This window comes from Papio anubis, chromosome 9, assembly GCF_008728515.1.
Source record: "Papio anubis isolate 15944 chromosome 9, Panubis1.0, whole genome shotgun sequence".
Lineage (NCBI taxonomy): Eukaryota > Metazoa > Chordata > Mammalia > Primates > Cercopithecidae > Papio > Papio anubis.
The window spans coordinates 8938302-8963642 of NC_044984.1; the positions used below are offsets into that span (position 1 = coordinate 8938302).

Sequence of the window (25341 nt, forward strand, 5' to 3'; positions counted from 1 at the left end):
TGTATTATTGTACTTTGCAGATATTGCATTTTTTAAAAGTGAAGATTTGTGGCAACCCTCTTTCAAGCAAGTCTATCAGTGCCATTTTTTCCAACAACCTATGGTTACTTTATGCCTCTGTGTCACATATTGGTAATTCTCATACTATTTCAAAACTTTTCATTATTATTACTTGTTATGGTGATCTTTGATGTTACTGTTATAATTGTTTTGGGGACCCACCGTGAACTATACCCATATAAGCTGGTTAACTTTGTTGATAAATATCAGTAAATACTGTGTTGTTCTAACTGTTCCACCCACTGACTGTTCCGTCATCTCGGTACCTTTTCCTTGAACCTCCTTATATTCCCTGAGAACTAACAATATTAAAAACAGGTCAAGTAATAATGCTACAAAGGCCTGTAAGTGTTGAGGGGAAGAGTTGCATGTCTCTCACTTTAAATCAAAAGTTAAAAATAATTAAGTTTAGTGAGGAAGACATGTCAATAGCCAAGATAAGCCAAAGCCTAGACTTATTACATAAAACAGCTAGCCAAGTTGTGAATGTAAAGGAAACATTCTAGAAGGAAATTAAAAGTGCTGCTCCAGTGAACACACAAATAATAAGAAAGCAAGATAGCCTTATTACTAATATGGAGAAAGTTTAGAGGTCTAGATAGAAGATCAAGCCAATTACAACATTCTCTTAAGCCAAAGCCTAATTCAGAGCAAAGCCCTAACTCTTTTCAATTCTACGATGAGTGAGAGAGGTGAGGAAGTTGTAGAAGAAAAACTGGAAGCCAGCAGAGGTTGGTCCAGAGGTTTAAGGAAAGAACCCATCTCTTTAACAAAAAAACGAAAGATGAAGCAGCAAATATTGATTTAGAAACTGGAGAATGTTATCCAGAAGATAAAGCTGAGATAAGTGAAGGTTGCTACATTAAACAACAGATTTTTAGTATAGATGAAACAGCTTTGTATTGGAAAGATGACATATAGGACTTTTATAGCTAGAGAGGAAAAGTCAGTGGCTGCCTTGAAAGCTTCAAAGGACAAACTGACTCTATTGTTAGGGGCTAATGCAACTGGTGACTTTAAGTTAAAGCCAATAGTCATTTATCATTTCAAAAGCTCTAGCGACCTTAAGAATTGTCCTAAATATACCCTGCCTATTCTCTATAAATAAAGCAACAAAGTCTGGATGATAGCACACTTGTTTATAGCATTGTTTACTGAGTATTTTAAGCTCACTGTTGAGAACTACAGCTCAGAAAAAAAAGTTTGTTTTTTTTCCTCAAAATATTGCTGCTCATTGATAATGCCTCTATTCTCTCTAGAGCTCCGATGAAGATGTACCAGGATATTAATGTTTTCATTCCTGCTAACACAGCCTCCATTTCTGCAACCAATGGATCAAGGAGTAATTTTGACTTTCAAGTCTTATTCTTGAAGAAATAAATTTAATATGGCTATCACTGCCACGGATAGTGATTCTTCTGATATATCAGAGCAAAGTAAATTGAAAATCACCTGGAAAAGATTTACTATTCTAGATGTCATTGAGAAGATTTGTGATTCATGGAAGGAGTCAAAGTATCAACATTAACAGGTGCTTGGAAGAAGTTGACTCAAACCCTCATGGATAACTTTCAGGGGTTCAAGACTTCAATGGCAGAAGTAACAGCAGATGTGCTGGAAATAGCAAGAGAATTAGAACTGGAAGTGAAGCCTGAAGATGTGGCTGAATTGATGCAATCTCATGAGGAAACTTGAACAGATGAGGAGCTGCTTCTTATGAATGAGCAAATAAAATGGTTTCTTGAGACAAATCTTATTCCTGGTGAACATGCTGTGAACATTGTTTAAATAATAACAAAGGATTTCAAACACTGCATAAACTTAGTTTTTAAAGCAGTAGCTGGATTTGAGAGGATTGACTCCAATTTTGAAAGAAGTTTACTATGGGTAAAAGGCTATTTAACATGATTTCATGCTACAGATAAAAATTTCATAAAAGGAAGAATGAATTGATGCCACAAACTTCACTGTTGTCTTTTTTTTTTTTTTTTTTTTTTAATGGAATCTCACTCTGTCACCAGGCTGGAGTGCAGTGGCGCAATCTCAGCTCACTGCATCCTCTGCTTTCCAAGTAGCTGGGACTACATGTGTGCACCACCACGCCCAGCTAATTTTTGTATTTTTAGTAGAGATAGGATTTCACCATGTTGGCCAGGATGGTCTCTAACTCCTGACCTCGTGATCCGCCCACCTCAGCCTCCCAAAGTGCTGGGATTACAGGGCGTGAGCCACCGTGCCTGGCCCACTGTTGTCTTATTTTAAAAATAGCTGCATCTGCATCTACCCCATACTTCAGCAACCACCACTCTGATCAGTCAGCATCCATCAACATCGAGGCACAACCCTCTACCAGTTAAAAGGTTTCCACTCGCTAAAGACTCAGGTAATCGTTAGCATTTTTAGCAATAAAGTATTGTGTTTTTAAATTAAAGTATGTACATTTGTAGACATAGTGCTATTGCATACTCAATAGGCAACAGTTTAGGGCAAATATAACTTGTATATGCATTAGGAAACCAAGTCATTAGTGTGACTCACCTTATTGCAATGATTTCTTTGTTGTGGTGGTCTGGAACTGCGTCCACAATACTTGTGAGGTATGCTTGTAACTTAGTTGTAATTTGAAGCACAGAGGAGTCAAATTTTGCTAAGTTCACTTAGATAATAGAAGATTTAGTATTAGGAATGAAGTGTTCTGATTTGTGCTACCAACGTTTCTGTTATTTTGATTTCATGTGTAAGATGCTTTAGATACGAATACCCGGAAAAAAATATCTTTGTAGGCACAGTTTGATTGGCTTACATTTTTAAGTTGTATTGTTGCCATGCACTAAGATACTATTCTTCTAAAGTTATGTGTGCCATAGTGATGTATGAACATATGCTTTCCCATTTTGGGGAGATGAAACGAAAGCCAAAGATATGGTTAATTGTTGGATAATGTTCTGAATTATTAGTTCCTATCTGGTTTCCCTAAATAAACAATTAAAAATAAGAAAATAATAATACATTTACTCCAAATCCAAGATCTGTAGACATTTGAAATAGCAAGTAGAATTTGAGGTATTTCTGTTATTTTTCCTAAGCCTTCCAAATCTGCTTGTTTATTAATAGTCTAGAAAAAAGATAAAGATTCAAGTGTCTTTGAGTGTTAGTGTACAAAGCTTTAAGAGTAACACACATTTATTGAGGATGTATTATGTGCTTGGTATTCTGATCAATACTTTATATAATCATATCAAATGAGCTTCACAATTACCTTATGAGCAAGGTCATAATATTAAACCCATTTCATAGATGAGGAAATAGAGTTTTAAAGACACTAAATTACTTACAGAGAGAGTAAGTTCTAAAGTAGTGATATTTCTCTAACTGTATTAAAGACTACTTGTACAAGAATTATGTCATGGTGCTTGTAAAAACCCACATCTCTGTGTGTCCTCAGGCTTCCCACTGAGTAACATCAGCATTTGTGTTTGAATGTCTCAATGTTTTCACCAATATCTCAGCTGAGATGTTTGAGAATCATGTTTATAAATTGTATTCACTAAAGAAGGGAAGCTGTGGGAAAGAAATGCAGTTTTTGCCTATTATCCTGTGAAAGGGTGCCTTTCCATGTATTCTATAAATACTTGCTGAGTTATTCAGCAAGAAGCAAGCATAGAGTTGTTAGGAAAAGACCTAACTAAAGCATTTTAACTTGTCCTTCTGTGTAGTAGCCTCTGGGCCTTCTTGAGAAGCATTTATTCATTTTACAAACCCCACAAGCTTTCTTACAAACTTTCTTTTCCTTCTTTTGCACAAAATTACTGCTGTTGAGTCTAACCAGAAATGAACTTGGAATAGTAACTGTATTTCTGTAATGTCTTTCTGTTTCCTGTAAGCCAGGATCTGGGGTTGGTGCTGGTAATACAATAGTAAATGGAGAAGTCACAGTGCCTGCTTTTGTAAAGTTTCTGGTATAGTTAACACTACAAAGTTTTATTTTAAGTTGTAGAACTGTGAGGTATAAATGGAGAATGTATTATTCCTATGTTAAGTATGAGAAAATAGAAGGTAAAAAATCTATGTGACTTGTTCATTTTTGTACTTTAAGTGACATTATCTAAATTGTTCTACCGATTCCAAGTTTAGTATTCGTTTTGTTACATCACGCTATCTTTCAAACTTAGATATTCTGCATACATTTTAAGCTTCGATATTTTGCCCAACTTAATTAAGCACTAGCCTATATTGTCCTGATTTTAATTTTATGTGTGTATATATGAAGATGCAGTAAATCATATTGTATTCAGGTAATTAGAAATTAGACAAGAAGAAAGAAAATTAAGGGAAAGTAGAATAATTGGGAAACAAGTGATCAATTTACATGTTGGCTTCTGGATATTCAAAGAAGGGAGTGGGCAAGTGATTCTGGTAGTAAAGATAATATTAAAAATGACATCAAGGAGAAGAAAGGAAGAAATAAGCAATTTTTGGCTATTGATTTTTTCATTCAGAACTTTCATTGTGCAATAAAATCCTTAACTGTGATATCCGGCCCCTTTCTTTGCATTAAGGTAGCCGGTCCACCTTGGCCATGCCAGCCTTCCTCTCACACATTCAATAATGTGTGTTCTCACAGAAGGTAGGGTGCCTTTTCTGATTATGAAAAGAAGCACAATTCACATTTCCTTTTCCATCTTCAGAAAGCTCAAACCTGTGAATGGGAAAGGTAGAATAAATTCCTTCAGAGACTAAGGAAGTAATCAACAGTCAAACTCTTTGTATAGTATTTTGATGCACAAAATGGAGACTCTGGGGAAAACAGAGAAAAGAAGTTTCTCATTATTGAGTAAAAAACAGAGAAAAGAAGTTTCTCATTATTGAGTAACTCCCAACCTGCTTGGTAGTAGAAGATATGTGTATCTGAAAAGCTCAATAGCAATTTCGTGTGGCGTAAGATTAAGGAGCACGGGAACACTAGTACAACAGGAGCCCCAAAGAAGAGATTGAGATAGCTCTGAAATGATGGGAAAAGGTTTTATTTACAAGTTCAGACTTTAGTTCGGTATTGATGGAAGGGCAGGATTTAGATGAACAGACAGGAGATGGACAGGACAAATAGCTGCAATGGATGGCAATAGGTTCATGGAAAAGTGAATTGATTCAATATTTTTGAACTGAGGATTTATGTTACAGGATAGATGATCTAAGACAGCATGCTGTATTGTAATGGCTGTTATCTTTTATTCTCTTCTAGATTGTTTATCATGAGAGGACAAAGAATATGTATTTATTAGTTTATTTGGCATATATCTGCATAACTATGTGACAACATTGTTCTATGGGCTGAGGATAGACTGATAAGGAAAGGCAAGAAAGCCAAGGGCTTTCCTGTGGGGGAACTTCCATTTCAGTCAGGTGATGCCAGTAAGAAGCCCACAAATAGACAAGAAAATTTCTGACAGTGATAAAGTTACAAAGAAACAAAACAGTGGTAGACTGTGTGGATGTGGGCTGAAGGGAAGCTAATTTAGTTTGGGTAATTAGACTTAGCTTCATTGAAGAAGTGATGTTTAAATAGAGACTTGATTCACAAGAAGGAAACAGTCATGGAGTTATGGAGGCAGAGCATTCTAGGAGAAGAAAATAGCAAATGCAAAAGCCTTGAGACAAGAAAACGAGTTTGATTTGTTGGAAGAATTTTTTTAAAAACCCACTAATTTGTCTGCAATATTGTGAATGAGGCAGCAAGTAATAGGAGATAAAGCCCATAGTCTGTGAAGAGTTGTAGCTGTAGTATCCTGAGATCCCACCTGTAGTAAATACTTACTAAATATTTATTAAATAAGTTAATTAATAGTATAAGTAATGATCAGATTGTGCAAGATTTGGTTATCAGTTTAAATTTTACTTGGAGAGAGACTGTAGTTTTGATATGTAGGATGGACGAAAGATGTTGAGACTGGACATTGGAAAACCATAATAGGAAGCGGCTGAGGTTCACAAGACAGTGTTAACAGCCCATTTGCCTGCATCATGTGTAGGAGGATAGAGCTTCATTAATGGACATTGGAATTATCCTGTGAACCACAATGTATCGAATTCTTGGAGACTTGGAGGATAGAAGAGTAGGCAAAATGCCACTGAAAAGTGAAAAGACTCTCAAGTTTACAACTTTCAACTGTAAAATAATAAGGATGACATTTTGATTTAAAAATAATGTGGAGAGGGCCAGGCGCCCCGTGGGCTCACACCTGTAATCCCAGCACTTTGGGAGGCTGAGGCAGGCGGATCATGAGGCCAGGAGATGGAGACCATTCTGGCCAACATGCTGAAATCCCGTCTCTACTAAAAATACAAAAATTAGCTGGGTGTGGTGGTGCGTGCCTGTAATCCCAACTGCTCAGGAGACTGAGGCACGAGAATCACTTGAACCCAGGAGGTGGAGGTTGCAGTGAGCCAAGATTGCACCACTGCACTCCAGCCTGGTGACAGAGCGAGACTCCATCTCTCTCTCTCCATATATATATATGGAGAGAATCAGAGCAATCTAAACACACACACACACACACACACACACACACGGATGCACACACACTCTGTTCCGTGATAAAGATGAATGTAGAAATGAAAGGGAATAATATTAGGTATAAAGATCGGTTGTGGCTTAGATAAAAGAGTTTAAGAAGGGGAGAGAGGAAAGTAGAATTGTCTTATGACCAGTGCTCTCTTGTTTGAAGTAGGGGGTAAGTGACTCAGCTGCTGCTTATATAACCCATAGTAGGGTGTAGAGACACATCTCAACTATTAAGTGACTTGGACTGAGAGGAAAGGGGATCTCAAGAATAAGAGTTTCTAGTATTACTTTCTATTCTGAGTGTTGGGGACTTACATATATTTTTAGAGAACTGAGCCATCTCCCACTTCCAGACCTCATTAGTGTTATGGTGGGATAATCCGACCCAATGAATTAAACCAGTCCTGGCTTTGATGTATTCCTATTGTAAACATAAATAAACACAATGGTCAGATCCCTCCATAGCTGTTGGTAATGACATAAAGACAAAGCTTTATGATAAGACTTGGGACAAAAAAAAAAAGTTGGATTACATGTCTATATTAATATTAATGTATTTCATTTGATATTTGAATCTGTACCAATTTCACTTGTCTTAGAACTTAAAAAAGCTTGTAGGACACAAGTAAAATTGTACACAAAATAGCTGATATTCTAATCTTCCTATGTGTTTATAGCATATATTTATATCTGCAATCAATTGAAGATTATACTCCCAAATAGACTACCAAACATGATTCAAAGGAATAAATGTAAACAGTTAGAGAAAGAAAACACAAAGAAATACCTTATTGGTGAGCTTTATATTCCTTAGATTTAAAACTCTATATGGCTTGGTTTTATTGCTTAGCTTGCCTATAAAATCTTACCTACAGAAGCATTAATTTAGTTAGTTGAGTCAAGGAGTATATAATGTCTTTCTCAAAGGGATTTATTAATAACATACATCTACCTTTTCTGGTTTACTTATCTCTAGTTAGCAATAATCACTACCTACTATACTGTATACTATGTCGTTTGTTTTGTTTCTTGGCTGTTGCTTCACCTAAAATATACACTCCTTGAGCTTAAGGATTATTTTTTGTGTTTTACTAACTGCATAGGTCCAAGTCCTGGATAGTTTTAGCACATATTTGTTGAATTAATGAAGGAATAGGTAAATCAATCAGTATATGAGTAAGAAAACTAAATGGAGGACAAACGTCTACATTCTTTCACACCTCCCGGAATAACAAGTGAGAATGCATTTTTGGCAAATAGGAAGTGACTTGAGGTTCTTGACCAATATGTAAGACTCAGAATGGCATTCCACAGGAGATATTGTGTGACAGTCGCATTTGACTGCTTATTTCTAAAAGCTTAAGCCACTAGTAACCTTTCTCTAATTTCCTAATCTTTTCTTTGGAATATATCAACATTACATACTTCCCTACAGAACCTGACAGATAAATTCTACTTGAAATTCACCTATACCTTTTTTTCTTAAAAAAAATTGCATGACTACTTTTAGTTATAAATCTTTAAACTAGAACCAGCCTAGACTAATACAAATTCAGGATATACATATATGTCTTCAATTAATCGTTTTGTAACAGAGCTGAGATTTTAGGAAATTCTCTTATTTTGCTGGAGCGGAAACAAAAGCTAATTAATTTTACTGGATATCCTCTGTATGAGTTTGAGCCCACAAAAACAGTAAGTGGGCAGTGCAGCAAGTTAGAACAACACAGGACACAAATGATTGAGAACATCACTGGGCTGACTCTTTTTGTGTGACCGACTATGTACCTGAGCTGTCAGGAAGGGACAAGTCAATTTGACTGATCAACTCTAGCAATGTTGTAGAAGATTATGATTGGATTGAATATTTGGGTTCTGTAATCCTTACTAGGTTTCCATAAGGTTCTTAGATTAGTACAAACTGAAAGATGTTAAGAAAAATGTAAAAAACAAAAAAGGTCAAGTGTTACATTTGAGAGTTTTCTCCCTTGCCTCCAAAATGTTTGACATAAGAATCTTCTTACCAGAATGTTCTGGTTGTCAATCTTCAGTAGAGTAGCATTCATGTCAGTGCAGTACTGCTTACTCTCTTTCCATGTCAAGTTGTATTTGAAGAACCCATAGCGGCTATCTGCATAATATCTCGTTTGTGTCACAGGGGCTGTGTTTATGGTCGCCTGGAGAAACCAAGCACAAGAATGTTGTTGCTGTTTTTAAATTGGAATTACATTTTCCCTACATTCAATGTTTTCTGCAGATCTCAAGACTCCCTTCAGTTACCGTCAGAGAAATGCTCCAGGGATTAGAGAAATGAAGAGGTTAAAAAAACAATACTTACTAAAAGTACCCTTCTGTTGTTGTTGTTGTTGTTGTTGTTTTTGACTGAATCTCACTCTATCGCTCTGGCTGTAGTGCAGTGGCACGATCTTGGCTCACTGCAACCTCCACCTCCCAGGTTTAAGTAATTCTCCTGCTTCAACCTCCCCAGTAGCTGGAACTACAGGCACCCACCACCATGCCCAGCTAAGTTTTTTTGTATTTTAGTAGAGACAGGGTTCCACCATGTTGTCCTGGCTGGTCTCGAACTCCTGACCTCAGGGGATCCGCCCATCCCAGCATCCAAAAATGCTGGGATTACAGGCGTGAGCCACCACATCCAGCCGCCCTTTTGTTCTGATTGTTTTATTACATATTGGCAGAAGAGCTTTGCTAATTGTTGCAGAGTTCCTGAGAGATTTTCATTCTCAACTTGTAGGTAATTTTGCTGCATGACAGCTAGATGAAAAAATAAATAATAACATTTTGTAATCAGAATTATAAAAATGATGCAAAGATTTTTTATTGAATTTTCATTTCATTAAAATTGCCAATATCTGAAGAGTTTACTAGATACAGGTGATTAAATGAGTGTTGAAAAGAGTGAAGGGGCTATAAAGAACAGATTAAGAAATACACAAAACTGACACCTGAGGGTTAATAAGTGAACTGTTTGAAGGAGACAATCACAAATAAAAAAGATCCCTAGATCAATAACGTGCCCAAAGCAGTTGTTTTGACATTTTCTTGAATACAGGATTCTCAGCTGAGTTCAGAGAGGTGAATGAACTCATTTTCTGTTCCTTGCGTGATGCCAGACTATTCATTTATTTTAAAATGCATACTGATTTCTTGTTACGGTTAAAGTACTTGTGATAAGATTAGGCACGGTGGCTCATGCCTATAATCCCAGAATTTTGAGAGGCCGAGGCTGGCAGATCACTTGAGGCCAGGAGTTCGAGACCAGACTGACCAACATGGCAAAACTTTGTCTCTACTAAAAATACAAAACTTAACCGGGGGTGGTGGTGCGCACCTTACTGCCAGCTACTCGGGAGGCCGAGGCATGAGAATCTCTCAGACCTGAGAGGTAAACGTTGCAGTGAGCCAAAATAGCTCCTCTGCACTCCAACCTGGGTGAAAGAGCAGAACTTTGTTTCAAATAAATAAATAAAGTACTTGTGATAATTAGGTAAATAACAAAGACATAAAAGATGATAAATGAAAGATTCTAAAATATCTTATGAAAAATCAACAAATATGTAAACAAGCAACAGCTATGCAGACTACAGTGTGCCACTGGAGGACTGTGAGATTTACTGGAGGGAAGCAGCACAATATTTTAGTAAACAAAGTGGGATGAAGGAAATTTGAGGTAGAGAGAATAGAATGAGAAAGATTTCAGACAGGGGAACATAGGATTTACATAGGAAATTGAAAAACTCCATGGTTCTTAGGATATGCAAGATAGGAAGAGGGACAAAATAGTTTTTCAAAATAGTTTGGATCCATATTTAGGAGTTCTTAAAAGCCAGTAGTAAATTCTTAAAAATACTTTTAAGTAATAAAAACCTAGAAAGTTATTTTGATCACAAGGAAAAGGTCGGTGTTCTCCTTCATTGAGAATATCTTGGCAGCTATGTATAGGACAATTGAAGTAGTGACAGACAGACAAATAGTGACAATTGAGAAGCTTAGTAGGATATGCCATGACCCTTCAGTATTACCTTCCTCCAGTCGAATCTTTGGCAAAGAGTCAGCACTTACACCAAATCCCCAGGGCCACCAGCCCAACAACCATCCCCACGCACAGAATCAGCAGAATCGGCCATCACACGCCACCAGGAGTATGCCACTGTAGGCATAAAATAAAGATATCAAGGAGCAGGCAGTATGGCTTAGCTATGGGGAAGGCTCACCCCTGCCCCTGTCCCTGCCGTCTCAAGATTCTCCAAGTAATAGAAAGAGCTTTGCTGGCAGATCTCACCTGTGTTCTCTTGATGATCATCAACAATAGGCATGGCCCACTCCCATACCACACACCCATCCTCATCCCCAATGGACTTTACCTCTCCAAGCCAAAACATTACTCTCTGTTAAGGCCTGATGTGTTTGTATTTTTTGTTTTGTTTTGTTTTATGCCCGCCCATCCCATGAATAACTGCTTTAATAAACAGCAACTGGAGAATCACACACACATTTAACTTTATGAAATGAGCTTTTATTTTAGCTTGCATTGAAAGTAGTTATAAGAACAGTCATACAAAGCTAGATGATGTGTTTATTGTAGGAATATTGGGGAGGATTTTGTCTATTTTGCCATTAGAGTAGCTCTTACATACCTTTATGGAAGATTATTTTGTTGTTGTTGCTCACATTTAGAAAATGAAGTTTCCAAACATTATCTTCCCTTGTCCCCTAAACCTCTATGCCTTCAAACATTAAACTCTCAGAGGCTTAATGAAAAGTTCCCTGCCCTTATATTTGATATTTGTATTCTAAATAGGTCTGTATGAGCCTATGAAGGTACAGCTCAAATGCTATAGAGCACTCACGTTATTCAGGAAAAAGAAATTAAGCTATATATACTATCAATAGTAGAAAAAGAAAAAAAAGGTTGTATTCATTTTTCTAATTCATTTCCAAATTATTAGCTCTGGGCATTCTTACCTGAGGTGAGAGCTGGTTTTCAAATTTCAATATTTAAGGTGATGTATCCATCTTCAACCTTCATGGCTACCTGAAGACTGCAAGTGAGCACAGGGTTCAATGACTTTGCAAAATGTAATGTCCAACTCTTACAATTTCAGTATCTGTCAGTATATGATCTTCCTCTCTGGTAGGGTAGAACCATGTGAGATGGGACACATTTTTTTTGTTTGTTTGCTTTTTGTTTTCCAGGAAGCCCTTTAATAGGTGTTCAGAGATACGTGGACCGTGAACACAAAAACACAAAAATAATAAATAACTTGTGGTAAAGAAGTAGATAGAGCATTTGTTTCCTGTCTCCTTATCTTCAACATTAAGTAAATAGATACTCCACCATGTGTATCCTTCTGAAGAACAAAAGTTCATGATTCATCTTAGCCCTAGCATAGTCTAAATCACATTGTTCAAATGAAGTGATTTCCGATGGATAGCACACCAGCAGATATACAGTTTATCCCATTGTGAGAAGCAAGTCTAATATAATTGGATCTTACAGAGGCTAAATTTCATGGCCTTGTGTTGGAAGAAATCATTCCTGATTATGACCTAGAATTTACCCAACTTCCTGCATATTTTATACATCAATTTTTTTTATTTGAAGACTCCACGTGGGGCAGGCCTGATATTGCTTAGATTTAGATATTGAAGGAAAACTATCAAATAAAGTAAAATAATACAGTTAGTGACTTGCTGCATTATTCTTCAGTAATGTTTGCACTTTACAGTGAATTTCTTGGAAATGGAGAATTTTGATGTGATGAAATCACCTAATTTCAGGTATAGTGGTGATTAGATTAATATTTAAGGCTGAATGGTTTCCTAGTATCCTTTCATCACAATGTAATATGTATTGTATTGCATACATTTAACTTTATGAAATGAGCTTTTAAGTTATTTTAGCTTGCATTGAAAATAGTTATAAGAACAGCCATACAAAGCTAGCTGATGTGTTTATCATACGAATACTGGGGAGGATGTTGTCTATTTTGCCATTAGAGTAGCTCTTACATAGTTTTATGGAAGATTTTGTTGCTGTTGTTAAACCCCCATGATCAAAAAAGCTTCCATTTTTCCAAATAAGTGGTAGTCTTTTACTTTATAAGTGATCCGATTTCTTTTTTTTCTTCTAATTAGCAGAATGTTAGACTTCTCGATATAGTAACTATGTGAGTTGTAGTGGCAGATATTTTGTTTACTAACATGCCCTTTGACATAGCTTGTACATATTTTTTTTCTCCCTGCTATCTCCTTCTCTGTGAATTCTTTGTCAATTCACTTAAAGTGATCTTCCATTCTAAAATTTCTTTCTCTACACTCTTCAAATTATTTTGAGAATGAAGTGAAGAATAAACAACCAAAAAAATAAGACAGTACCTGATTTTGGAAACAGAAACTTAGTATGATTCAAATATTTTTACCAAAAAAACCAATTCTTAATAATAAAAAAGCTCACTTCAAATCAATGCTGAATTTCTTAAAAGTACTAAAAATTTAAAAAGTTAAAATCCCAAACCCATTTTTGTCACTGAGTTTTTAAAAATCTCAGTTAAAATATTCAGTAGTTCTCAGTTGTAAGCTGGGTAAATTCAGTCACTTACCATTCACCTACCACAGCGTGTGTCCTTGTAACTTCTGTTTTAGCCAAAAGGGACTCTTAAAATTCTTCCTTCACTCATTCTCAGGCTATGTGAACTTTCTTTTTGAACATTTAGAACATCTTCCCTACTCAACTACACACCAGCCCACGTTCTTGTCCCTCTTCCTTGCTTCACTCTTTTCCATAACGCTGATCACTACCCAACACGCATAGAGATATCTTTGGTCATAAATTTTTTGTCCTTTATTCCCAGAAGAAAATGTCCCATGGCTCTAAAATAGTGACTGACATGCAGTTAAAGCAGGTTCTTGAGTAACATCCTTCTGTGTAAGGTTGTTTTGTTATAACGATGTTGAGAAAAAAAAAAAAATTCCTTCCCAGCTGGGGCCACTGTGTGGAGCTTGCATGGTGTCCCCACGTCTGCATGGGTTTTTCCTGGGCCCTCCTGTTTCCTCCCATGTCCCAAAATGTGCACGTTAGGTGAGTGGGCGTGTCTACACGGTCCCAGTGTGAGTGAGGGTGCGTGTGTGTGAGTATGCCCTGCGATGGGATGGTGGCCCCTTCACAGTCAGTGCCCACCTTGGTCCTGAGCTGCCGGGATGGTCTCTGGCCACCTGAGACACGGAGCTGAAATAAGTATGTGGGAAAATGAATGAATGAATGAATGAATACAAATGATTGTAAAATAAGAATCTGTAAAATAGTCAATATACAAATGCAGGTAAATAAACAATGCAGTTGGAAAGGGCTCAGTGAGTCCGCCCTATTCCTGATTGTGTATTGTTGACTGCATGTTTTAGGAGGTGCTTGTGTCAATTTTTATTTTACAAACATCTATTCCTTGATTTTACCTACTACTATGACCACCAACACCCACTGATTTACTACAAATTGGGTATATAATTATCTTGTTTTCATTCATCTTTTCTGAATGTACATATTATGCATAGTTCACATTTGTTTTGATGTTTACTCTTAGAAGTGTTTTGAGTCTTTATTTACAAGGTAGGTGATGTTTTTGTGACCAGAAATATGCTGGTTAGTTTGGTTCTACCTTGTTTCTATGCAGCTTCCAAGAATCTATTGATGATGTTAAGTGAGGATTTCCTGTGTTACCCAATACATATTTGTTGAATGAATGAATGAATGCATGTATGTATGATGGGCATTATCATCCTGATTTTGAACATGGGAAGAGAAGTTTAAGAAATTTAGGGAACTTTTTAAATCATGGTATTTCTTGTAAAAAGTAGCACCTAGTAGCATCTACCCAGTGTGTAAATTCTTTCTACTACATTTTGATGTCTTTCATATACTCCATCATCTATGTTTATAGCTGAAGAATGAGTAAAAGACACTAAGATAGCAATGACAAGGAGTACATGCAGTAAGAATTGAAATTAGTGGAATGTGGAACATTGTAGATAAGACTGATTAACATACAGGGATGGCCTGTGGATGTGTAAAAGAGAAGGACCATAAGATGTTGACTACTGTGGGTGTTATGACTGCAGACAGGAAAAAAAGGAAGTATTTTGCAATTGGTGATAGCTTTTCACAGACTTCTTACCACCTTTAAGCTAAAGCCTTAGGTGCTTCTATCAGTGATATTTGGTCCTCTCTCTTCATTACAATTGTTAGTTCACCTTTGACTTACCAGGCTCTCACACAAATATTAAATTCTGTAAGATTTCCTGTCATAGAAAAGTATAATTAATATTTTCTCCTTCATTTACAGAAAGCTTAAACATGTGGATTTCAAAGTGGAATGAGCTTTATTAAAAGTTAATAAACCAAACAACTAATAACTATCAGACCAAAATTATGGCAGATCATTTGTGACAAACAGTAGTGAAAATGAAGGGAAAAATGTGTCAGACTGCAGTCATATCACAAAGTTTATCAAGCATTTGCATACAAAACATACGTAAGTGAAAAAATAAGAATGATAATCAATTGGATTAATTAAGATTTGCGTTGATATTTGAAGGAAAGGTAAATATTGCCTAAGAAGAGAAAGAAGAAGGCAATGTTTATCAGTCAGGGCAAACATCTGAATAAAAGTCTGGAAGTTTGAAAGTATACTTCTTGTAAAAAGCAGTACCAGGCACTGGGCATAGTGGCTCACTCCTGTAATCCCAAGTATTTCTGGAGGCCATGGTGGGAGGACTGCTTGAGCCTGGGAGTTTGAGGTCAGCTTGTGCAACATGGTGAAACCCATGGTTTATAAAATTAGCTGGGTGTGGTGGCGCATGCCTGTAGCTCCACTGCGTAGGAGGCTGAGGTGGGAGGATCACCTGAGCCCAAGAGGCGGAGATTACAACGAGCTGAGATCATGAATCTTGCCACTGCAGTCCAGTCTGGGTGACAGAGCCAGACCCTGTCTCAAAAACAAAACACTAACAATAAGAAAAATGTGCTATCATCTACTCTACCCAGTGTGATTATGGGAAATAGTGTGACTGATTGAAAGAAAGTGAACTGATCAAGTATATTTGAATTGAGGATTCATAGTATGTTAAGTATATCCGCCATTGCACTTTCCTTTAAAATTACTATAAAATTTCATGACAGGGGCAATTAATCATTTACCTGAATGTATGTGATATAGAAGGGGGGCAGAGAAGTGCTGGGTAGAGAAAGGTGGGTCCTTGGCGAGGGCTCCACCCCCGGGCCTTTGCTCATAGTCCTAGGTGAGGACAGGCACTCCTGCCTTCATCCCCAAAGGTTGCATTTCCCAAGACCACCCTGGCCCACATGTCCCCATCCTGTGCCTATAAAAATCCCAAGATCCTAGCAGGCAGACACACAAGTGGCTGGACATTGAGAGTAGACATCAATGGAACAAGACACAAGTGGCTGGATGTCAAGAGCACATGGGCAGGCCACCAACTGGTGAAACAAGGCAGAGTTTGGCCAGGACAATCTGGCCCGTGCCACTGAGTGGCCAGACTCCAGGGGAAAACCATCTCCCTTTTGCCTCCACTATCTGCTGAGAGCTACTTCCTCTCAATAAAACCTTGCACTCATTATCCAAGCCCACGTGTAATCTGATTCTTCTGGTACACCAAGGCAAGAAGTCTTGGATACAGAAAGCCTCTGTCCTTGCTATAAGGTAAGGGTCTAATTGAGCTGACTAACACAAGCCACCTATGGATGGGTAAACTAAAAGAACACTCTGTAACACACGCCCAGTGGGGCTTCAGATGCAAACATTCACTCCTAGACACTGCTGTGGGGCCAGAGCCCCACAGCCTGCCCTTCCCCTAGAGGTTTGAGTAGCGGTGCACTGAAGAAGCTAGCCATACCTCCACTGCACTCTCTGCAAAGGGGATAAGGGAACTTTTCCCATTTCATATGTTTATTGATCACTATTGAAGTCTCAGGCATGTTTCTATTTTCTGGGGACTAATCATTAATGAATCATACAGCAATGAGCTTATAGTAAAGAGTGGGGAGCACAGATAGTAAAGAAACTTAGAAAGCAAAGATGAAGATAATTTTATATCATGAAAAATGCTACAAATGAAGAAAAGTGATATAATCGAGTTCTTCTGGACAGGCTCAAGGCAGACTCTGGTTGTGTTCATGAGGATTGATTTGTTTAAGCTTCACTGTCAGTGCTTGGGCAATTTCCCAGGTTTCTTCCACTTTTAAGACAATCCAGAATAATCCAAACTTACTTCTACGATGACAGCTGCCATTTATTGCTCTTTCTATATGCTTTTATCAGCTATATTTGTGGTAGGCACTGAATTTATGGCAAATTTACTATTAAGAAAAATAAAGCACAGAGGTTCAGTAACTTGCCAGAAGCCACAGGACAAGTAAATGTTGATCCGTGATTTGAATGAATCAGCTTGTCTTCATAGTGCTTCATTTTAATTAAGACATTTTATTATCCAGGTCAGGTATACTCACCTAATTGGGTGACTGTATTAATACATTTCAAAATAAATTCCATCCTGTATTCATCCTCTGTCTCCTCCTTGTGACCATTTATTTTTCTTCTGCTTTTAGTTTATTTTTGTTTCCCTTATGTCTTTGATAACTACGACTTTCATCTTCATTTTTCCCTATTTCTATCATTGTAAATACTTCTGAATTAATTGTCATTCTGGCCATTCTCGGGTACTATCCAATTAGGCCCCACTTTAAAAGTGTCCTCTGAAATAGGCATGAGATGTGAGAATGGAAAGACTGTTAAAGAACAGAGGGAGAATGAATCCTCCTATCATGCTAACTCAGTATTTCTTTTAAGGTATCTCAGTCAACAATACTTCCATAATTAATAACTGTGTTTCCATATTTTCCAAGGTGAACAATATTTTCTGACAGGTTTAATTCATGTGAGAGCAGCAGGAAAAGTCAAAGGTGATTCCAAGTTTTTGGCGGAAGAACCGTAGGTATGGAATATTCATTTATCGAGATGGAGAAACTTGTTGGGAAGAGTTGCCCATTTTTTGATGTGTTAAGTTAAAAAATTCTATAGTAGATCAAAGTCAATATGCCAAGAATCCAGTCAGATATGTGATTCTGGAGATCAAGCAACGGTATGGAAATATAATTTTGGGCATTATCAATGTATGGCTGTTAAGTCATGAGGTTACAAGAAATTAACTCCCATTATGGCCATTCAATGGGTACTGTTCAATTTAGTTCATCCCAGGATGAATTAAAAAAAAGAAAAAGAGGACAAAGAACTGAATTCTGGGACACAACAACATTTTAAATTAATTTAAAGAGGAATCCAAATCTGAGGGAGGATTGGGATGTGAGTGAAGCAAAAGGAAAACGAAGAGAACGGTGTCCTAAGGAACAACATATTTTAGTGAAGAATATATGTTATGAAAAGGAAATAATCAGTTTTTTTTTTTAATGCTTATCTGGTGAGTAAGATGAATTCTGAGAACCAGCCATTAGATGTGTTCAGATGGAGGTTAATGGTGACTTTGACTGGAGTGTTTTCATAGAAATAGTGAAGGAAAAAGCCTAATTAGCATAAAAGAAAAGTAGGATGAAACAGTAAGCACAGAGAGATTTTTGAACCTTTTTGCTGTTAAGAAAATTAGAGAAATGTTAAGAAGAAATATAAGAAAATTAGAATCATGTGTATGGGGGCATGGTAAACAAAAGATGGCTTTTGCTTGTTTTTAACATAGAGATATTGCACCACACTGGGAGGTGAAGGTGAATGAACAAGTGGAGATGAAAAGAAATTGATAGTGTCCAGAGCGAACAAAAGAAAGAAAATTACAAGCTTGAAATCCCTAAGGAGGTAGGTGGATTGATTTCAATATACAGATGGAGATTGATCATAGATAATGTTACGGCATTTTTGGGGTGTTGATTTTCTGGTTGGAAACCTTTGTGGCTGCGGCGTCTTTGCCCTAGTTCTTGTCCTGCGTCTATGGTTGCTAGATTGTATGTACATATTATACTTAGCTCTGTAAGAAACTGCCACACTGCCTTCCAAAGTGGCTATGCCTTTTTACCTCTCACCAGCGGTGAATGAATGCTCCTGTTGCTCCACATCCTTGCCAGCATTGGATGTTGTGAGTATTTTGGATTTTAGTCATTCAAATAGTATGCAGTGGTCTCTCCTTATTGTTTTAATTTGCAGTTCCCTCCTAAGGCATGACATTGAGCATCTGCAACACTGAACTTCTTAGCTCTCCAAACAAGGCACAGCCTTGTCTGCATTCCTTTCGCTACCCTCACTTCCCCTTCTACTTTGAACGTTATTTGTAGCATTTATTTGTCTCCTGTAACCCTGGCAATCCTTCCCAGCCCTCAGAGCCTTCACTGACAGCATCGGGCAGCTCACTCGTTCCTGATCCCATAGTAATTTGTGCATAACTTTTCCTGAGATTTATCACATTCTGTGATATGCTGTTTCTTCTATTGACATTGGTTGCTATGCCCATTTCTCAACCTCCTGGCTTCAAGCAATCCTCCCACCTTGGCCTTCCAAAGTGCTGGGATTACAGGTGTAACTAACTGCACCTGTCCTTGCTACTCCTGTTTCTAAATAAAATTTCAATCTGAGTAAAAACTGAAGCCAATTCCTTCCCAAAACGGTGGGGGCAGGGAGGGGGGGCACTGACACAAGATCGAAGACAATCAGTAGCACCAGACAATGAGTCAGCAGAGTCAGTAAAGCCTCAGGCCATGAGTTAGAAGACACTTCACAGATTAAAAGAAATCAACAGAGGAGTAAGAAATAACCAGGGAGGGCCTCCTGGAGATTATTGTTTGACTCCCTTTCCCTCTATCTCTAAAGAGAAAGAGAAGAGGACATTTTAGACTGAGGGATCAGTAGGAGCAAGAGTAAGGAGGCTGCCTGATTTACAGAGGCTCTCTACGGCCTCCAGCATCAGGCCTTTGAAATACACTGATGTCTTTCCACCAGCAGCTCCAGCCTTCATCTCCACTAGAATCTTCCCTCACCCACCTCTGCAGATGATACATACCCCCACATATCATTCATTATTTCCTAAATATATCAGCTCACACCTTCATATTATTTTACATTTGTTCAGAATCTTTCCTAACCTGCAATGCCCTTTCCCCTTTCTCCTTTAATCACGCCTTTCTTATAAAGTAGGCTCAGATTACTTTCTCTGTCAGCATTATCTGTAATGACATACCTTCCACCCTACTGCCAGTGGTTCTTACCTCTTCTGCAGAGAGCATCATCAGTTTGAATCATTTAGATGGTGGCTAACTTGCGAATCTTTACCATTATGTGGATCAAATAGCCAGATCTTGATAAGAAAAATAAAAATGCTATTGTCACATAAATTGCTGGGTTTAATCATTTGTGGGCCCTTGAGTGTGTTTCCTTCAGGGCAAGGTAAGCCGATGTGCTTCACAGCAGCTTGCAAGTTATTTGAGAAGAATCAAAACATGTTGCCAGTCTAGCAGAAAAGCATTTCAACTTCACCACAGATTGCCACAGCCTCGGGACAAGCGGGAGTCCCGCCCCTTCCACACTGCAGGGGTGGGAGCTGCTGCCCTCCGGGGCACAGGACCACTCCATCTCTGCAGCCTGCACCTTAGGGGCTGGGGAACTTGACAGTTTCTTATAGAGCTAAGTATAGTATTAACATACAATCTAGGAACCATAGAAAGTGGAAAACATGTACACACAAAAACTGGCACACACATTTTCTTTATTCATAGTTGCCAAACATTAGAAGCAATTATAATGTCTTTCAAAAGATGAGTGGATAAACAAACTGCGGTACATTCATACAATGGAATACGGTTCGAGGATAAAATGACATGTTGTCAAGCTATGAAAAACATGGAGGAATCTTCAATGCATATTACTAAGTGAAAGAAGCCAGTAGGAAAAACTATCATATTATCCTAGCTATATGACGTTCCAGAAAAGTCAGGACAAAGAAAACAAAGAGATCAGTTGTTATCAATGATTCAGGGGAAGAGGAAGACTGATAGGAAGGAGGAAGATTGATAGGAAGGGGGAAGATTGATGAGTAGATAGAGCACAGGGGATTTTTGTCTGCAAAAATGTACACCCATGTACATAATCAGGGCTCTGAATTTCTTAAACTTTTCAAATTTTGGGGCAGGGCCTATTGAATGGGTTGGGGGAGACCTTCCTGATTGATACCTACTAATGTATATACAAATTTGAGACAGATATTTTGAGGGAGAAAGTGGAATTCAGGTACAACTTACCTAGTACCCCAGAAAGGTGTCAAGTGGAAGTAGAAAAAAAAAGAGGTGTGTGAGGTAAAAAATTAAATTCTAAATGAGAACATGGAGGTTCTTGTGGAAACTTTTTTCTTGTGTGTGTGTATATATATGTGTGTGTGTGTGTATATATACATATATATACACACACACGCACACAAACACACATATACACACACACACTATATTTTCTTTATCCACTTGTTCATCAATGAAATGAACATTTAGGTTATTTTCATATTTTGACTTTTGTGAACATGGGAGGAAATGAGATATTTTCAAAACTAACTCAAGCATTGCATTAAATGGTCCATATTTAATATAAAGAAATCAAGATAATTAATATATACCCCTGACTTTTCAGATAATGGATGTAAGTCTTATCCTGAAAGGTGGCAATGGAGCAAAAGACCAGTAATATAAAATAATTCAGGAATCCATAACATGGCAAGATAGCAAGGATACAAATTTTTAGAGGGTCTCTAAAATTTCTACCCTACTCAATATACAGAATAAGGAACTGGTAAGTATGCAGGTCTCCTGTCTTTTGTTAAAATTTACAGAGGTGAGGTGAGGAGGTGAGGATAAGTTAAAAACAATTATTGAGTACCTAATAATAAAATACTATGTTCTCAGGCGAGTCTATAAATTATCACATTTAATTCTTCCTTTGTGTGCAAACAACAGCCCTACAAGTCTGGTAATATCATTCTTAATTTTTAGATATGAAACCTAGGCTTTAGAGGATAAAAAAACTTAATTTAGATCACACAGCCTGGTTTTGCATATTGAATAGGTAACAAATAAAAAGAGACAGAGGAAATACATACTTCCTCATTTAAATACTTATTTTTGTCTTTCATCATTGAATTCCAAATCTAACATATCATTTTGGAAAAGAGATTCTAGGGAAATGATAGTATACAAGAAGAAGAAAATAAAATACAAAACAAAAAAAGAGAATAATTTTAAAAAGACATTGCATCTTGAATTTATAATTGTTCTAAGGTGGATACATTGATATTGTATAAAGTTAAGGTTTACACAACAACTCACCTGCCTTCTGACAATTCTGACAATCAAATGCAATACTTTGGAAAGTTTTAGAAGAGCACGTTTCATGAGGGAATCAAACTTTCAGTCTAGGTAAATGGAAAGTATGCTGAAAGAAGAGAATGTACAACTGATTCTGGGAAGAAGCTTTAAAAAGTAAACACTTAATGGGATTTTTATTTATATTGGATTTAATAGAGTTTGGAGGCAGAGGAAAAGGCAGGATAAGAAATCAACTGTCTAACTTGCGCGTTTTTTTCCAATGTCCATCCTCAGCACAGAAACCATGGTGGTGTCATGGAATGTTGTCCATTTCTGATACATTTCATCACGGTCAAGTCAACTCCCGGAGGCAGCATCATGGATGATTTGACTTATGTTCTGCTTTTGTCTTCTACAGAACTTTGTGTCTGACTGTTACCTCCTTCCTGGCTGGGGTTATCACATGGCACATCCAACTATGAGTGTGGAAAGATAGCATAATCCTCTGACTGTGTCAAATTCTTAGGAAAGTGCGACTCTTATAAGATGGCACAATCGCTTCCCTAATGTGTTTCAAGTTCTTAGAAAAATGTGGTGAGCTATTCCTTTTTCTTTTGGCAGGTTTTTGTCTTGGTGTTTACCAAGTGATCTGAGATAGAGAGGTGTAGGGCAGAGAAGGAGAGAGCGCAAGAGAGAGAAAGAGAGAGAAAGAGAGACACAGAGAGAGAGACAGCGAGACGGGGAAAAAGAGAAAGGGAGAGAGAGGAGAGAGGGAGAGAGGGAGAGAGGGACAGAAAGAAATGGAAAGAGGGAAGGAAGGAAGAAAAGGAAGGAAGGAAGGAAGGAAGGAAGGAAGGAAGTTTTACTGCGTGGTCTGTGCCCTTAACCACAATGATTTACCTCCATGAAATGAATTTCCTATTTAACCCTCTGATTACATAGAGGTTACCTCATACAGATAATCTATAATGAAAGTGATTGGAATACAGTAAGCTTATTTTTTGCCAGGATTATAATACCTGGTATGATACTAGTTTACATCTCTTACAAACTACCTAAGACTAAATTTGTAAGTTCTGGTCTATTATTAAGTGAGATCTATGCAATTTCAAATACTGGGAAAATGCGTGTACTGAAATATGCATTACTGGAAAATTAAAAATTACTCATTTTAAAAAATGAGTTGGAATTCCTGTTAGAATTATTATAACCAGGATGCCCTTACATGCCTTAGGAGACAGTGTTTGGTAATTTTCATTCCTTTTATGATTAAAAGTGTAGTTTTTTTGGTCTACTGTATTAGTCTGTCCTCATGCTGCTAATAAAGACATACCCGAGACTGGGTAATTTATAAAGAAAAGAGGTTTAATTGACTCACAGTTCCATATGGCTGAGGAGGCCTCACAATCATGGTGGAAGGCAAAGGAGAAGCAAAGTCATGTCTTGCATGGTGGCAGGGAAACTCCCCTTTATAAAACCATCCGATCTCATGAGACTTATTCACTATCATGAGAACAACACAGAAAAAAACTCGCGCCCATGATTCTATTACCTCTCACTGGGTCCCTCCCATGACATGTGACGATTATGGGAGCTATAATTCAAGATGAGGCACTTTTCTTGCCTTATGTATTGCTATTTCCCTCCATAGCCTCTGTTGCTGGTGTGATGTTGGCTGATTTGAAGCCACTAGGCATGCCATCCCTACTTGCTTGCCTCATTCATAAATATGTCTCCTTTAAAAACCACTTTATTGGATATAATTGACATTTAAAAGCTGTACATATGTAATATATGCAACTTAATGTTTGTAGATAAGTATACACATGTAAATAAACCATCACAACAATGTGTACCATAAACATAGGCATTATCTTGAAAAGTCCTCCCACCCTCTTTATTTATTGTTATTATTTTTGTAAGATAAAAACACAACATAAGATTTACCCTCTTAGAAAATTCTAAATGTATAATATAGTATTGTTGTCTATAGGCACTATGCTGTACAGTAGATCTCTAGGACTTATTCATCTTGTGTAACTGAACTTTCTACCCTTTGGCTAATACTTCCTCATTTCCCTCTCCTCTAATCCCTGGCAACCACCATTCTACTATCTGCTTCTATGAGTTTGGTTACTTGAAGTTCCTCATACAAATGGTATCATGTAGTATTTGTCCTTCTGTATCTGGCTTGTTTCACTTAGCATAACATCCTCCATATTTATTCATGTTGCTGCAGTGGCAGAGCTTCTTTCTTTTTAAAGGCTAAATAATATTCCATAGCATAGAGATGTGTTTTATTATATTTGTATTGTTATATACCCTGCAAAAGAGAGAGAGAAAGAAAGAGAGAGGAAGGAAGGAAGGAAGGGAGTCAGACAGACAGGTGTACAACTGTGTTCAGTAAAACTAATATACCTGTGGAATAAAAAATTACATTTGCTTGAGGACCACATTGTTAATTTTGGCCACCTGTTTATAATCTGCCTCTTGTTTTCAGTCCTCAGCTTCACAGTGGATTCTCATTCCAAAAGTGTATCATCTCCCCTTCTTGCCCAATTTGACTCCATCATACCTACCCTGAGGAAAACTAATGTGTCTAAATCCTTCTGCATGCAAGTACAAATATATACAAGTATGATTATATATGTTTGTATGCAGCCTCGAAAGTGCCATCAACACTATTGTCCCTGTCTCAACCATGTGTATTCATCACCAATGGAGCTAGTTCACTTGTTTTCTTAATATATAATGGAGGGTTGGCTATTTTACTGGAATAAGGGCCATTGGGCCTACCTCAGTACAAGGATTTTCAACCTTAGCTTCACATTGGAATCATATAGGAAACTTTAATTATTTTTAATAATCCAGCTACACTTCTCATCATTGAAATCAGCATTTTAAGAGGTAGGACAATCTTAGACATCAGTATTTCCTCAAAGTTCCCCAGTATAATTTCAGTGTGCAGCAAAATTGAAAACTATTTTCAAAGAGCTAGATAGATCAAACTCCATATCACTTGTCCATCCTGACCTTGCCAATTAGGGCTGTTGGCTAAGATTACAACAGTGAAATAGTTGAGAATTGTCACTACATCTGTCCCAATTCTGACCTGTCCTGACCTAATGTGGTCTGCACAAACCAAACTAATTTTGCTAACATTGCAGAAAGAGCCATCCAATTTGAAGATGGTTCCAGCACCTTTGTCTCTGGGCCTATTTGCTCAGGGAGTTAGTATTGATGTTATTTATCCAAACATTGCCACTCAGGCTGAGTTAATAAAACTTATAGATTCTCCATTTCTGTCTTCCAATCATTCTGATTTTATAGATCTGATGCG

The 25341-nt window shown here is 37.4% G+C and overlaps 1 protein-coding gene across 2 annotated transcripts in view; it reads right to left on the reverse strand.

Annotated features, from left to right (window-relative positions):
• Positions 1-20121, reverse strand: part of CLEC9A (C-type lectin domain containing 9A) — a 36549-nt gene extending 16428 nt beyond the window's left edge. The window contains exons 1-3 of one of the 2 annotated variants that reach the window (XM_017945649.3): positions 19923-20121; positions 11609-11685; positions 8647-8799 (exon numbers count right to left, since the gene is read on the reverse strand). The gene's annotated coding sequence lies outside the window, so the exon portion shown is untranslated. Of the gene's footprint in view, positions 1-2598; positions 2905-8646; positions 8800-11608; positions 11686-19922 lie in introns of those variants that run through there. The other variant, XM_003905975.5, reaches the window with a different exon arrangement.
• Positions 20122-25341: the final 5220 nt, after the last annotated feature.